Consider the following 13,412-nt stretch of genomic DNA (forward strand, 5'->3'; position numbering starts at 1 on the left):
TTCCCAGAAACCCTCTCGCCGCGTTCAGCACGAGGGCTCCTCCCCGCGCGCGCGGCCTGCCGGGAAATGTAGTCAAGCAGCTCTTGGCTTTATAGTTTGTGCCATTCCGTGGGAATTCTGTTGAACTTCGCTCTTTGTTGCGCCGGGATAGCCCAGAATTGGCATTTCGGTTATTTGAGAATAACTTTAAAGAGCGGGGTCAAGGGAGCATCATGACATAAAGAAAGCCTTGCTGGGTCAGGAGAGGTTTTTATGCCTGGTTTGCACGCTGTGATCCTTACTTCTTGGAATTCTCTCACCTGTAGTCAGCAGTTACAGATAGGTAGCCGTGTTGGTCTGCCATAGTCAAAATAAAAAAAATCCTTCCAGTAGCACCTTTAAGACCAACTAAGTTAGTTCTTGGTATGAGCTTTCGTGTGCAAGCACACTTCTTCAGATACCTTCAGGTACCTTCTTCAGATACCTTCAGGTATCTGAAGAAGTGTGCTTGCACACGAAAGCTCATACCAAGAACTAACTTAGTTGGTCTTAAAGGTGCTACTGGAAGGATTTTTTTTATTTTGACTGTAGTCAGCAGGTGAGCGAAGACCACACACTGCAGAGTTTCTCCCCTGTGAAGCTAAGAAAATAAAAACGTACTGGCCCATCTAGCCCGGCATTTTGCTCTCGCAGTGGCCAACCCCATGCTTGAGATCTCCGAATGAAGGGTGGGATACAAAATTAATAAATAAAACAAAACAATATTAATACCAGTTTCTGGAAGCCATGGGAGGGGTGAGTGCTCTTGTGCTCGAATCCTGCTTTGGAGTTTCCCACAGGTATCTGGTTGGCCACTGTGAGAGCAGGATGCCCTCCAGTATTGATAAGTTTCAGCTATTCTAGCCAACTTGTACATCAAATGGGAGTGGTGGTGGGGCATCTTTTTCTTCGCCTCAATCAGCCGAATCAGCTCTTCCCCTGGGAAGAGGGGGGGATGAAGAACTTTTCTTTTAAAAAACAAAACCCACAGACACAAATACGTTGTCATTTCCAGAGGGGTAGATTTGTTTGTCCATTGCAGCAAAAACCAACAAAGAATTGTTGAAATCTGACAATTTTATCAATATATAAACTTTTGTGGACTGGCATGGAGGGTGACATTCTTCAGGGCAAATCTATCTACTTATCAGGTTTCTTGTATACGTAATGGTAGTGTTATTGAGGCTTGTGTGCATTCCGAAACAGGTTTACTCAAACGTAAATCCACTGAGTTCCATGAGACTTAATCCCCAGGAGTCACATTGAGGATTATAATAGAGAACAAATTTAAATGGCTGAACTGGGATTTGTAAAGTGTTTATTGTTATCATAGCATCAGAAGTGTACATAGCCATAGTCATAAATGCCTAGAAAACATAATTGGTTTTTAAGGATTTGAGAAATAGCTAATATGCAAAAAAGTCAGTACATTTCTATGGAAAAGGGAGGGTAGACAGGCTTTGATGAATGAAAACATGGATACTTGAGTGGGTTTTTTAAAAATAAAAATATGTATGCTACCATTTTGCCAGAAAGCTTTTTGTAAAAAATAAAATAAAAATCAGGGCACTTCTAAATGTATGTAAGCAGTCACTTGAGGTAGCAGCACATTGCAAATGATGGAGGCCAGGACTCCCTCCAAAGTCCCAGAGTAAACCAGTCTGAGCAGCTCTTGGACTGTGTGAGGAACTGTGCAAATTGGGCAACTGTTGGATTGTGAGCTGTGCTCCATTATCCTATATTATAGCAGTCTTCAACTTCTTAAGACCTGGGACCCACCTTTAACCCATATGTGCAATTGTGGACTCATTTCATTTTCTACAATATATGTTGTATGGTGGCGGTGTGGCTTGTTTCAACCTGCCTTAGACAAGGCCACGGCCCAATAGGGAGTCCTGACCCACCAGTGGAAGACCAATGGTTTATTTCACTGCAAAGGATCCTGGGGTCAGCTTTGGAATCATGTACCACAGCTGCTTGTACCACCAAAAAAAACAACCCCCCTGCACTCTGAACTTACAAAGCAATGGCTCCAGTTGAAATAGATGAGCATCTATTGAACACATGTAACCCTTCTGCCACAAGATGGCAGAAGACCCACTCTACATGTATTTGCTAAATGGTGAAGGCTCTTATGATGCATAGCTTTATTGTGACATAAGCTTCCTTGGACTATATCATAGAAAAATAGAGTTGGAAGGGACCCTGAGGATCATCTAGTCCAACACCCTGAAATTCAGGAATATGCAGCTGTCCCTTATGGGGATCGAACTTGCAGCCTTGGTGTTAGGAGCCCACTTCATCAGGTGTATGAAGTGACTCTAGATCATGATAGCTTAGGCCACATTAAATCTATTGGCTTTTCTTGCTATAACAGATTAACATGGCTACTCCTCCACAAGTTATTAAAACAATGGCTCAATGTACTTCAGTGGTTTTTGTTTATTGGAGCAGGGGGCATTTCTGAGTGAGAAAAGCTTTACAGACTTTCCTTCCTGAATATTGTATATGACCTATTGCAATTACTGTCATCCCCCCCCCCCAAAAAAACAGTGGATGTTGTACTAGGTATTGTAGAATAAAAAATAATACAATTGATCACCACAATACATAAAAGCAGCAGCTTTCTGAGATTTTATTCTGAAAGGCAGAATTATTATTTTTTAAGGAGGACGAATAATTAAATAGAAAAAAATGCATCTGAGATGGGAAGCTGTAATCTCTCTAGAGCATTTATTATTTACAAAGTCATTTACTGCATCCCCAGTAGATTGCAGTGACCTGGAGGACTTAGACGAGAGAAGGTGGTCTGTTAATAAATTAACCTGTTAATCAGATAACCTGGTTCTGAGGTGTCTGGAGCAGGGTAGCCAGCACACAAGTAAAACAGGGATGGCCACAAAATTCACCAGAAGCTGTGCATGTAGTGTTGTGGACCCTATTTTAAGGAACTCCCAGTTTAATTCAGACAGGCCCTCTCCCCTCCTGAACTTCTGACACCTACTGAATACTTTTTTATTCCAGCAGATATTTTAATTGATGCTTGATTTTGTTAAAAGTTTTGACTGTTTTCTTTATTGTACCTTTGTAAACTGCTTAGAGACTGTTGTAGCTAAGTGGTATATAAATTGTTTGAATAAATAAAAAAATTAAGATGCTGCTGAACTCCAATCAGCCCTAGTCAGCATTGGCCAATGGCCAAGGATTATGGGAAGTTGTAGTCTAACAACATTGGGATAGCACCCCTGGTGTAGGCCTTAAGGTTCCCATTTATGAAATGGAACAGTCCTCAGACTACATTTCCCCCATCCCTTTTCATGGAGAGTTGCCGTTCCACTGACAATCTTGCTTGTGTGTGCAGGTGTGTCCCACTGAAGACCTGTGGTCCTCTTTCCTGGTTTTGCACTTTCTTTTTCTTTCAGAACTCCGCAGGTGAAGTGTGATGCTGCAATTAGCAAATCTTCATAATTGTTTCACACGCCCATGTCAGGTAAAGAGCCAGGGCTTTTTTTTATATTAAATCCCAGCCTGTCTTATTATATCTTTGGGAACATCTTTTCTTGGCATTGCTGCCTTACTTTTCTCTCAGGTCTGGTTAATTAATCTACTACGCTTAAGAAGAGTGAGACTTCTCAGCTGACGTGTTTGGGAACGTTTTTGTGTTCCTGCAGCACTGACAATTGATTTTGCTTTATGCTTGCTTCCAGTCTCCCATTTTTCATTTCACTAAATTGCTGCCCTGCTGCTTCTTGCCGGGTCTGTTGATGACGAGTTGCGTTACAAGTGTCTTTCTCTGGTCTGAGATGTATCATTTGATATTACTTATTTATGACCTTGTTTGGCCCTTCTCTGAATAAGATATATGTCACCTTGGGACTCCAAGGTGCAAAGAGGCGAGGCGAGACATGGCCCAAAAGTTATTAATTCAGGTGAGATCTCCTGATGGTGTCAGAAAACAAGTCAGTGAGAATAATACTGAGCTAGATCAAAGCTCTCACTTGGTATATGGGCAGCTTCACGTATTCTCATCAGTTAGAAATGCCCATGTGCCTTATTTGCCCTTTCCCCTGAGTTCTAGAAATTCTCAGCATCACAGTCAGGCAAAAGATTTCCTAATCATAGATTCTACAACAAAGTAAGAAGAATATTGCCTTATTTTTGTTGGTTTTCATCCCCTTAAGCTGTACTTTGGTATCAGTGCTGCTAAATGTTATATATTTAGATATATGGACTGCTCTAAATCAAGGAATTGGAATTTGGGACTTTAGAAGAAAGCACTTTAGTGAGCAATGATTGCATTAAGGAAGTTGCACACAGCAGTCAGCAAAGTTGTGAGGCTGCAGTGCTAGGCACATTGGATGGTGAGCTGTTGTGCCACTGAACTCAGGTGGACTTGCTTGCAAATCAATGTGCAGAGGATCAGGCTGCCTGTTCCAGTATTCTGTGGTCTGCGAGTGCAGGATTCCAAAAGGCATAATGGCAGAGAAATTCTGGAAATGATGATGACTTTCTTTTTGGTATGCAGCACTTTCAAAAATGTGCTCCTGGCATGAGCATGGATTCCAAAGTCTTTGGTCCATGGAACGTTGGGAAGGGACCAATAAATTTACTCCATGATGTTTTCCAGAATGCAAGAGCTTTAAAATGCTTCTGAATTCTTACGATAATTGATTTTCTTCCTTTCCTCCTTTTCGCGTGATTTCAGGGGAAATGCCACAGCTGTGTTGCACACCCCAAGCAAGCCTTTCTATGTGCACTTGATTAATGGGCACAGGGCCGTAGCTCCATGGCAGAGCATCAGCTTTGAATGCAGGTTTGATCCATTGCATCTCCTGGTAGGGCTGTACGAGACTCCTGTCCGAAATCCCAATAAAGCCCCTCCTAATCAGTGTAGCAAACACAAGCAAGATAGGACAATGATAAAGCCAGCTTCCTGTGTTCACAGACCGTAAGTAGAGTGATCCCAGTTGAAGACCCAAGTTTCAGAGTACAGTGGTACTTCGGGTTACATACGCTTCAGGTTACATACACTTCAGGTTACAGACTCCGCTAACCCAGAAATAGTGCTTCAGGTTAAGAACTTTGCTTCAGGATGAGAACAGAAATTGTGCTCCGGCGGCGCGGCAGCAGCAGGAGGCCCCATTAGCTAAAGTGGTGCTTCAGGTTAAGAACAGTTTCAGGTTAAGTACGGACCTCCGGAACGAATTAAGTACTTAACCCGAGGTACCACTGTACTGAGGCCACTTTGCATTTAACCAAAATCCTGTCCAGGATTTTGTGTACATCTATGCAGATGTGTACAGGATTTCCTGTCCAGTGTGTGTACCTCGGGTTAAGAACTTAATTCATTCTGGAGGTCCGTTCTTAACCTGAACGGAAATCCTGTACACATATATGCAGATGTGTACAGGATTTCCTGTCCAGTGGTACCTCGGGTTAATAACTTAATACGTTCTGGAGGTCCGTACTTGACCTGAAACTGTTCTTAACCTGAAGCACCACTTTAGCTAATGGGGCCTCCCACTGCCACCGCGTGATTTCTTGTTCTCATCCTGAAGCAAAGTTCTTAACCTGAGGTACTATTTCTGGGTTAGTGGAGTCTGTAACCTGAAGCGTCTGTAACCTGAAGCGTCTGTGACCCGAGGTACCACTGTACAGAAGAGGACAACAGTTTTGTCAGTTTGAAGAAGATACCAGCTTTGCACATTGCTGACTGGCTCTCTCCCTTTCTCCCAGCCACCCGGCCTTCCCACTGTAATATTTCTGTGATCAGCAGCAGCGGCTTCTGCATGTGACGGGAGCTGCAGCAGGTGGCAATGCAAGAACACCCTTTTTCATTGGCGGCTTCCTACTTGTGGGATGTTCTCTCCAGGGAAACATTGTCAGCTTTTAGGTGCCAGGCTAAAACATTTTTGTTTACCCACAATTTTGAACCATTAACCTGGGTCCTGCTATGTTTTAGCTTAAGGCCCATTTGGTGGCGGTTATCGTTCAGTGGTGTGGGGTAGGATTTGTGCTTTTTATAGTGATTGTTGGATGAGAATATTCAGGAACTTAGTTTTATTGTATTTTTATGTGTCTTTGGTTTTTAATTGATTATCAAGTTGTTTTGTATTTCATGGGCTTCTAAGTGGCTTTGAGACATCTTGTGGAAATCAGTAAATAAATGTAGTTGTGGCTGGAGTAGAAATTTTAAAAAAACCCCAATGTTTTGTAGTGATTTTGCATGTTCAACGCATTTCAGCTGAATTACCAAATTGTAATCCTCACAACAGCCCTGTAAAGTAAGTACAGTGGTACCTCAGGTTACATACGCTTCAGGTTACATATGCTTCAGGTTACAGACTCCGCTAACCCAGAAATAGTGCTTCAGGTTAAGAATTTTGCTTCAGGATGAGAACAGAAATTGTGCTCCGGCAGCGCGGCAGCAGCAGGAGGCCCCATTAGCTAAAGTGGTGCTTCAGGTTAAGAACAGTTTCAGGTTAAGTACAGACCTCCGGAATGAATTAAGTACTTAACCCGAGGTACCACTGTATCATAACACTTGGTTCTACTTGCTAAATTTAGAATGGATGTGGCAACCACTATACCAGGGGTCAGCAAACTTCTTCAGCAGGGGCCCGGTCCACTGTCCCTCAGACCTTGTGGGGGGCCAGACTATATTTTGTGGGGAAAATGAACGAATTCCTATGCCCCACTAATAACCCAGAGATGCATTTTAAATAAAAGCACACATTCTACTTATGTAAAAACACCAGGCAGGTCCCACAAATAACCCAGAGATGCATTTTAAATAAAAGGACACATTCTACTCATGTAAAAACACGCTGATTCCCGGACCGTCCGTGGGCTGGATTTAGAAGGCGATTGGGCCGGATCTGGCCCCCGGGCCTTAGTTTGCCTACCCATGGTCTATAAAAAGGTAAAGGACCCCTGACAGTTAAGTCGTGAACAACTCTAGGGTTGCGGCGCTCATCTCGCTTTACTGGCCGAGGGAGCTGGCGTTTGTCCTCAGACAGTTTTTCTGGGTTTTGGCTTTTACTGTGGTGGCATCTACCCTATGGAATACTCTCTCATTATATGTCAGTTACAGGCTTCACTTTTACTGTTTTCGGGATGCCTGTTGAATACGTTCTTGTCCCAACAGGACTTTTAAGTGAAGGTTTTTCTCTGTATTGGACATGAAATTGTTTTTATATATGTTTTAATTGCTAAATCGCTTTTATGGGAAGCGATTCACATATGAAATTAATAAAATAAGCATCCCGTCTCCACTAGCTCTTATGCTGATATAACTGGAGGGGGGAAATGTAGAATTGCTGCATTGTGCAGCATTATAAGAAACTGCAGGAAACCTAAATGGTGCATTAATTGGTTGAATAAATTCCCCTTGAAATACAGTAGAAGAATTTTCAGTTGCGTTAAATAAATGAAGGCCTTAATGGTTTTAGCTAATGCTCATGAGGAAAATGTGCCATGACTTCAATAATGCAGGCTGCAATAATAAAACAAACCACCCTGATATATACATATATAGAGAGAGAGAGATCAGTAGCATATTTCAAAAGACTTTCATACTTTGTTTTCTAGTTACTAAAAGCCTTGGAAAGATGTTGATAGTGCTGAGCTCCCTGCTTTCTGATTTATTAAAGGTGACTATATAGTATTTCAAAAGTCTTACTAAAGCCATAGAAAATCAATACCAATTAAGCACATTTACCATTTTGCAATTTTAAGAAACCAATTTAACAGTTTTTGTGGTGCAGTGCTTTTGTTTGTGTGAGGTCATTTCCTTAGAGAAACACAATTTGAGGGTGGGGTCTAACCACTGAATGAGAGTGTAAGGAATCTTGTCATACTTGTAATTTCCCCTGTGAATACCCACCATTGCATTAGTGCTGATTCATTTAGGGCTTGGTACAGACCAGGGACGCGGGTGGCGCTGTGGTCTAAACCACTGAGCCTAGGGCTTGCCAATCGGAAGGTTGGCGGTTCGAATCCCCACGACAGGGTGAGCTCCCGTTGCTCGGTCCCAGCTCCTGCCAACCTAACAGTTCAAAAGCACACTCCGGCGGGAAGGTAAACGGCGCTTCCATGTGCTGCTCTGGTTTTTCCAGAAGCGGCTTAGTCAGGCTGGCCACATGACCCGGAAGCTGTACGCCGGCTCCCTCGGCCAATAAAGTGAGATGAGCACCGGAACCCCAGAGTCAATCATGACTGGACCTAATGGTCAGGGGTCCCTTTACCTTTACCTTTACCTTTACCACTCTGTAAGTAAGTCAAGTTTCACTGTCTCTGCAGTTTTTCTGACTTACCCGTATTTTTCGCTCTATAACACACACCGGACCATAACACGCACATAGTTTTTAGAGGAGGAAAACAAGAAAAAAAATATTCTAAACGAAACAGTGGATGTATGATTTTTGTGGTTCATGCTGTGGCCACAGACATGTGATCTGACAGTGAGTTTGGAGTAGCCCAATGCAGAAATCCTGAGGAGCCATGTGGATCCATGTTTGTAACCCCGTTTTTGCACCACTGCGGCCCCAGGCAACAGTGGGTGCGTGATTTTTTTGGTGCAAGCTGTAGCCATGGACATGCTATGTGATCTGATGGTGAATTTGGGGTGACCCAGTGCAAAAATCCTGAGGATCCATGTGGATCCGTGCTTTGTAACCACGTTTTAAGTGGGGAGGGAAGGAAAAGCACTCAAGGGACAAGGAACACGCGTGGGGTGGGTGGAGAAGGATGCTGCTAATAATGCAGAAGAGGGGTATAAGAGGAGAAGGAGCACGCCTGGGGTGGGTGGAGAAGGATGCTGCTAATAATGAAGAAGAGGGGTATAAGGGGAGAAGGCTCCTCTCCTCTCCCACTTTGCTCCTTTTAAAGCAAGCAGGCTCTGCTTCTCTCCCTCCTCCCTGGCTCGCTGAAAAACTTTGCTGCTATTTAGCCAGCTGAGTGGGGAGGAGAGAGGGACAGAGAGCCTGCTTGCTTTAAAGGAGCCAACCGGACAGGAGCCGCTTACACTTGTGTAAGCGGCTCCTCTCCTCTCCCGCTTTGCTCCTTTAAAGAAGCAGGCTCTCTGTCCCTCTCTCTTCCCCACTCAGCAGCTCTTCTCCCGCTTTGCTGTTTCAAAGCGAGCCACGGAGGAGGGAAGGAGGGGGAACCATGCTGCTCACGACTGCAGCAGATCTCCCCCGCGACCCATAGGCATTCCCTCCATAACACGCACAGACATTTCCCCTTACTTTCTAGAAGGAAAAAAGTGAGTGTTATGGTGCAAAAAATACGGTACATATGGAAAAGTGTATGAACCAGACCTTTGAAAAGTTTGCAAGTAAGCCATTTTTAAAAAACTTACCAAACATGTAAGTTCATTTTCCTATGCTGGGAGAAGAAGGGAACTTTGAAAGGAACTTAGAAGGGCATATTTTAAAGTTCTAACAGTCTATATTTCCATGCTTTACATTGCGGCATATTTTGTGATGTTAAATCTTTGCTGGGGTTCTCTCACCAAAGAGTTCTTGCCTAAACTTGAATCTTGGCATCCAGGAATTCTCCTTTTCTACCTATCTTCTCTTGCACCAACATACAAAACATTTACCAGATGAAAATGGATATTCCCCCCACAAATTAAAATGCAAGCCTTCGTTTTGTCCATTATGAAATACCATGACTGAGGTTGATCACTTTTTCTCTTGCACACTCCATGGGATTTCTTTTTTAAGGTGCACACAGAAACAGGTACAGAAGTGTCCAGAACAGAACATGTCCAAAACAGAAAAAGTAGTGGAGAGCAAGGAAGGGGTTGATGTGGGGAGGGACAAAATTCGCTACCAAGGTATGTTCAGTCAAGCTCTGCCCACTGATGTGGACAGCAAGCAGCAGAATAGCAATGAATATTCCTGACTGAAAGAGGAGGAATGTGTGGGAGTGAAAATACAGGGGGGGGGGAAATACCTTCCTGAATGCTTGTGATATAAGGCCCCTTTGGGAAGCACCCCGCTCTGAATTGTCTTTTGCAGCCTGAACATAAAATACACAGGAAGAAAACATACAAATCACTTCAGTCAGGTAGGATTTTCCTAATTGCAAACAATTATACATCCACAGTTGTAAGCCTCTCTGAATGAGTATTATATTTCTGAAGAATACCTAACAGTGTGCCTCCTAGATTCCTCTTAAGCATCAGAATAAATGATAGTGGCTTAGTCTATAGGGACCTCAGGCAGATCAACTGCAAATCAATGGGATGTTCTTCCAAGCAACTGTGTTTTAGGGCCAGGCTGTTGGGTCATATTTCACAGAGTACCCTGCCAGCATGGCAAACTCATTTATTTCAATAACTGCTTACAAAACTTTGGAGATTTGTCTCCAAAACAAAGCATTTACTCCTTTATTCATAGAACAGGTTTAAGCTTCTGCAGATGAATAAATCAGATCTGAGGGGGGGAATAAACAAAATGCACCAAACTATGCAGAGCAGGAGAGAGCAATTTTTAGCTCAGTAAAAATTTGATGCTTATGGAACTTGGCAGATGCTATTAGAAAGAATCAAACCCAGAGGGGTGATGTAACAAAGACCAACTGTGTGCCTGATCAGTCACTCTGTTCCATCTTGTAAGTCACCCAGTGTGCTGCAATCAAGGGGGGCAAGGGGGCATTGCCAGGTCAAAGTTCAAGTCCCCTTTGCCAATGATATCCAGATACAAATGGAGTATACAAATGGATTCATTTCGATTTATCAATTCCTGCTGTTTGGTTATGGTAGGTCTAATTCAGGTGTTTCTCATTACCTTAATAAGTTCTTTCTGCCGGCTGTCCTCCTGGACCTTTCAGGGCTCAGTCAATATCCATAAATTTTACAACTGACAGGAGACCTCGTCTTAATAGAAGTCCCTGCAAATGGGCATTCTGTTGTCTCCCTTCTTCTGATGCTTAATTTGTGCCCACTGTTGTGTCTAGCTTTTAATAGAACTGTGGCCTGGATGAAATACTGTGCAGCTTAAGAGCTTGTCTAATCAAGTTCAGTGTAAGCCAAAATGTCTCTGAATGTTATCCATATTTTGCTTTCTTTCCACTCTTCTTTCTATGACTGCACTCCTTCCATCATCTTATAACACCTTCATTCCCTAGATTATGACTGTGTGCATACCATACATTTAAAGGACATCTCTCCCCTGGCCAACAAAAAGAATCCTGGAAACTGCAGTTTATTAAGGGTGCTGGGAATTGTAGCTCTGTGATGGGTAAACAGGTCCCAGGATATTTACTTGGGGTGGGGTGTGTGCAGTTTCAGTGGTACCACCTCTAATGTATATGTTATGGTTTTTCTTCCCCTTTTTCGAATGCTTGTGTGTTTTAAACCCTTCAGTAAAGCACAATGATACAGCAAGTAATCACACTTATAAATACAGTTGCAACATAGTAATTATGCTGGACCACAACAAGCCTTTCTAAAGAAAATGTTTTCACATCATTGATGCTCCACTGGAAACATATAAACATCTCTGAGATGTGCTAAAATATGAACAAGATTACGACTGGGATTTAAAGAGCTACAGTATGTTAGCTGCACCCAATGTGTTACATTGTCCTGGTAGTTTCTATTTTACTCCCCACCACCTTTTGTACATGTTCCTATGACCCATCAAAAAACTGTTTTTCAAAACTCACTTATTTTGAAAGTTCTTTGCCATGTGGCACAGAGATCTGCTGTTTTGAAAAATCCACGCACACAGAGCTGGTTGGTTGCATTGTTCTTTGGAGCATAGCCTATAATTACAATTGTATTGTTTGAGCATGCAGTTAAATAAATGTAAAGACACCCAAATCTTCTGTAAGTATTAGCATTTAATAATAAGCCCAGATGCAGAAAAAGTAAGCATAGGCTATATGAGCAGGACTTCCAGACATAAACAAAGCAGCTAATTGCATACTTTCACTTGTCTAGCAAGCGTTGTGTACACTTCTCTTAAAAGAGCTGTACAAAGTAGAGATAGGAGGAGAACTGTGATTTGTTTTATATTTAAAGGGAATACACATTTTCTGAAACAAAAATAACCTGAGACCCTGCTATCCTTTGAAATGTGCTCTTCTCTGAAGTTCTCCAGTCAAGTAATTTGTACAAAAGCACATGTGTGAGGGCGAAGTGTGCATAAAATGCATACATTATTAAAAAGAACATTAAAAATGCATCATATTAGGGGAAATTGCATACCAAAATGTGTATAGTAAAAATATTCACTGGTGAACTTTCCTGAAAATTTTGAAAACCGACTTGGAAATGTAGAGAACTGAACTTACATTTGGAAAAGAGAGAAACCAAAAGAAACTTGAAGAGCATCATTGTTTAATAAGCATTCATCCTCCTTTCTTGGGGGGGGGGCGGCGGTTGATGACTGTTATGTCAAGCAAGTGCTAGCCTACACTTCCCAATGCTTTTCCCCTGTCACTTTCCTTATTGCAAAAGTCTGATCTTTGTGGGAGTTGGGTTTGCTGTGCAAGAGCTCCAAATCAGCTTTGATTGCACAAACTGAATATGCTGGGATGTGATTGAATTCTGCCTGAAAATAGTGACAGACTGGAAGCACCCTAGGCAATTGGTTTGGGACTCAGCTATACCGCTGCAAATAAAATGTTTTAAGTGTGTTGTAAAGTGCACTATACATATGTGACACTATATGGCAGTGGTGAGCTATGGCAAATTCAATATCTTTTTCAAAACTTTTTTTTAAAAAAAGCATTTTTTTAATATGTGTGTAGATTTCACCTTGGTTTATGCACTATGGGTGGCTTGCTCAAAAGCAGTAGCTGATGGCTGCTCCAGATGCACATTCTTTCTTTGGTTGTGTTTGTTTTAGGAAATGAAAAAGAGAGAGAGAAGTATGTATTACTGGGAGCAATGTACAAAATGAGAAGTTGCTTCAATTACTGTAAAGTGCAGTCATTGCACTACGAAGAAGAAATCAGTAACAAAAACCACCCGAAAATACTATAAAGTTGAACTCTCCACAACAAAAAGAAAAAAGAAGTGTGAACTGCTTACTTCATTGTTTTTTCTGTAATGAAGTTCCACCCAGAAGCTTACAGCCACTCAATGAAGTCTGGGAATCAGGAACAAACTCAGAATGACACAATATCTTATCATATGATTTTTGGGTGGTCATTCGGCTAACAGGCCCATTTGAGGAACTGCAGCTTGGCATAATGAGAGGGGAGGGACAGTTTGGGGCTTGGGGGGTTCTCCTTTTTTAGCACACTTTTTAAAAGCTAGGTTATTGCTCTTTGGTTCCAGGGTTCCCATGGACTGGGTGGTGGTGGCTCCTCCCCCTCCTCTGACAGCTCCAAGGGTTCTTCAGCAGGTGAGGGCCCTTCAAGGGGACTCTCAGCCC

The 13,412-nt window shown here is 42.4% G+C and overlaps 1 protein-coding gene and 2 long non-coding RNA genes across 4 annotated transcripts in view; 2 read left to right on the forward strand and 1 right to left on the reverse strand.

Annotated features, from left to right (window-relative positions):
- LOC308481351 (myelin P2 protein-like) overlaps nucleotides 1-13,412 on the reverse strand; it is a 215,637-nt gene that overhangs the window by 112,195 nt on the left and 90,030 nt on the right. The window lies entirely within an intron of this gene.
- The window catches only part of LOC308481408, a 50,953-nt gene that overhangs the window by 22,424 nt on the left and 15,117 nt on the right, over nucleotides 1-13,412 (forward strand). The gene's annotated exons all lie outside the window — the stretch shown is intronic.
- On the forward strand, nucleotides 84-3,501 carry LOC308481409. The gene is made up of 3 exons (XR_013988648.1): nucleotides 84-322; nucleotides 588-707; nucleotides 3,441-3,501. It is a non-coding gene; the product is annotated as an uncharacterized lncRNA (long non-coding RNA).

The sequence above is a fragment of the Podarcis pityusensis genome, assembly GCF_964106645.2.
Source record: "Podarcis pityusensis genome assembly, chromosome: 7".
NCBI lineage: Eukaryota > Metazoa > Chordata > Lepidosauria > Squamata > Lacertidae > Podarcis > Podarcis pityusensis.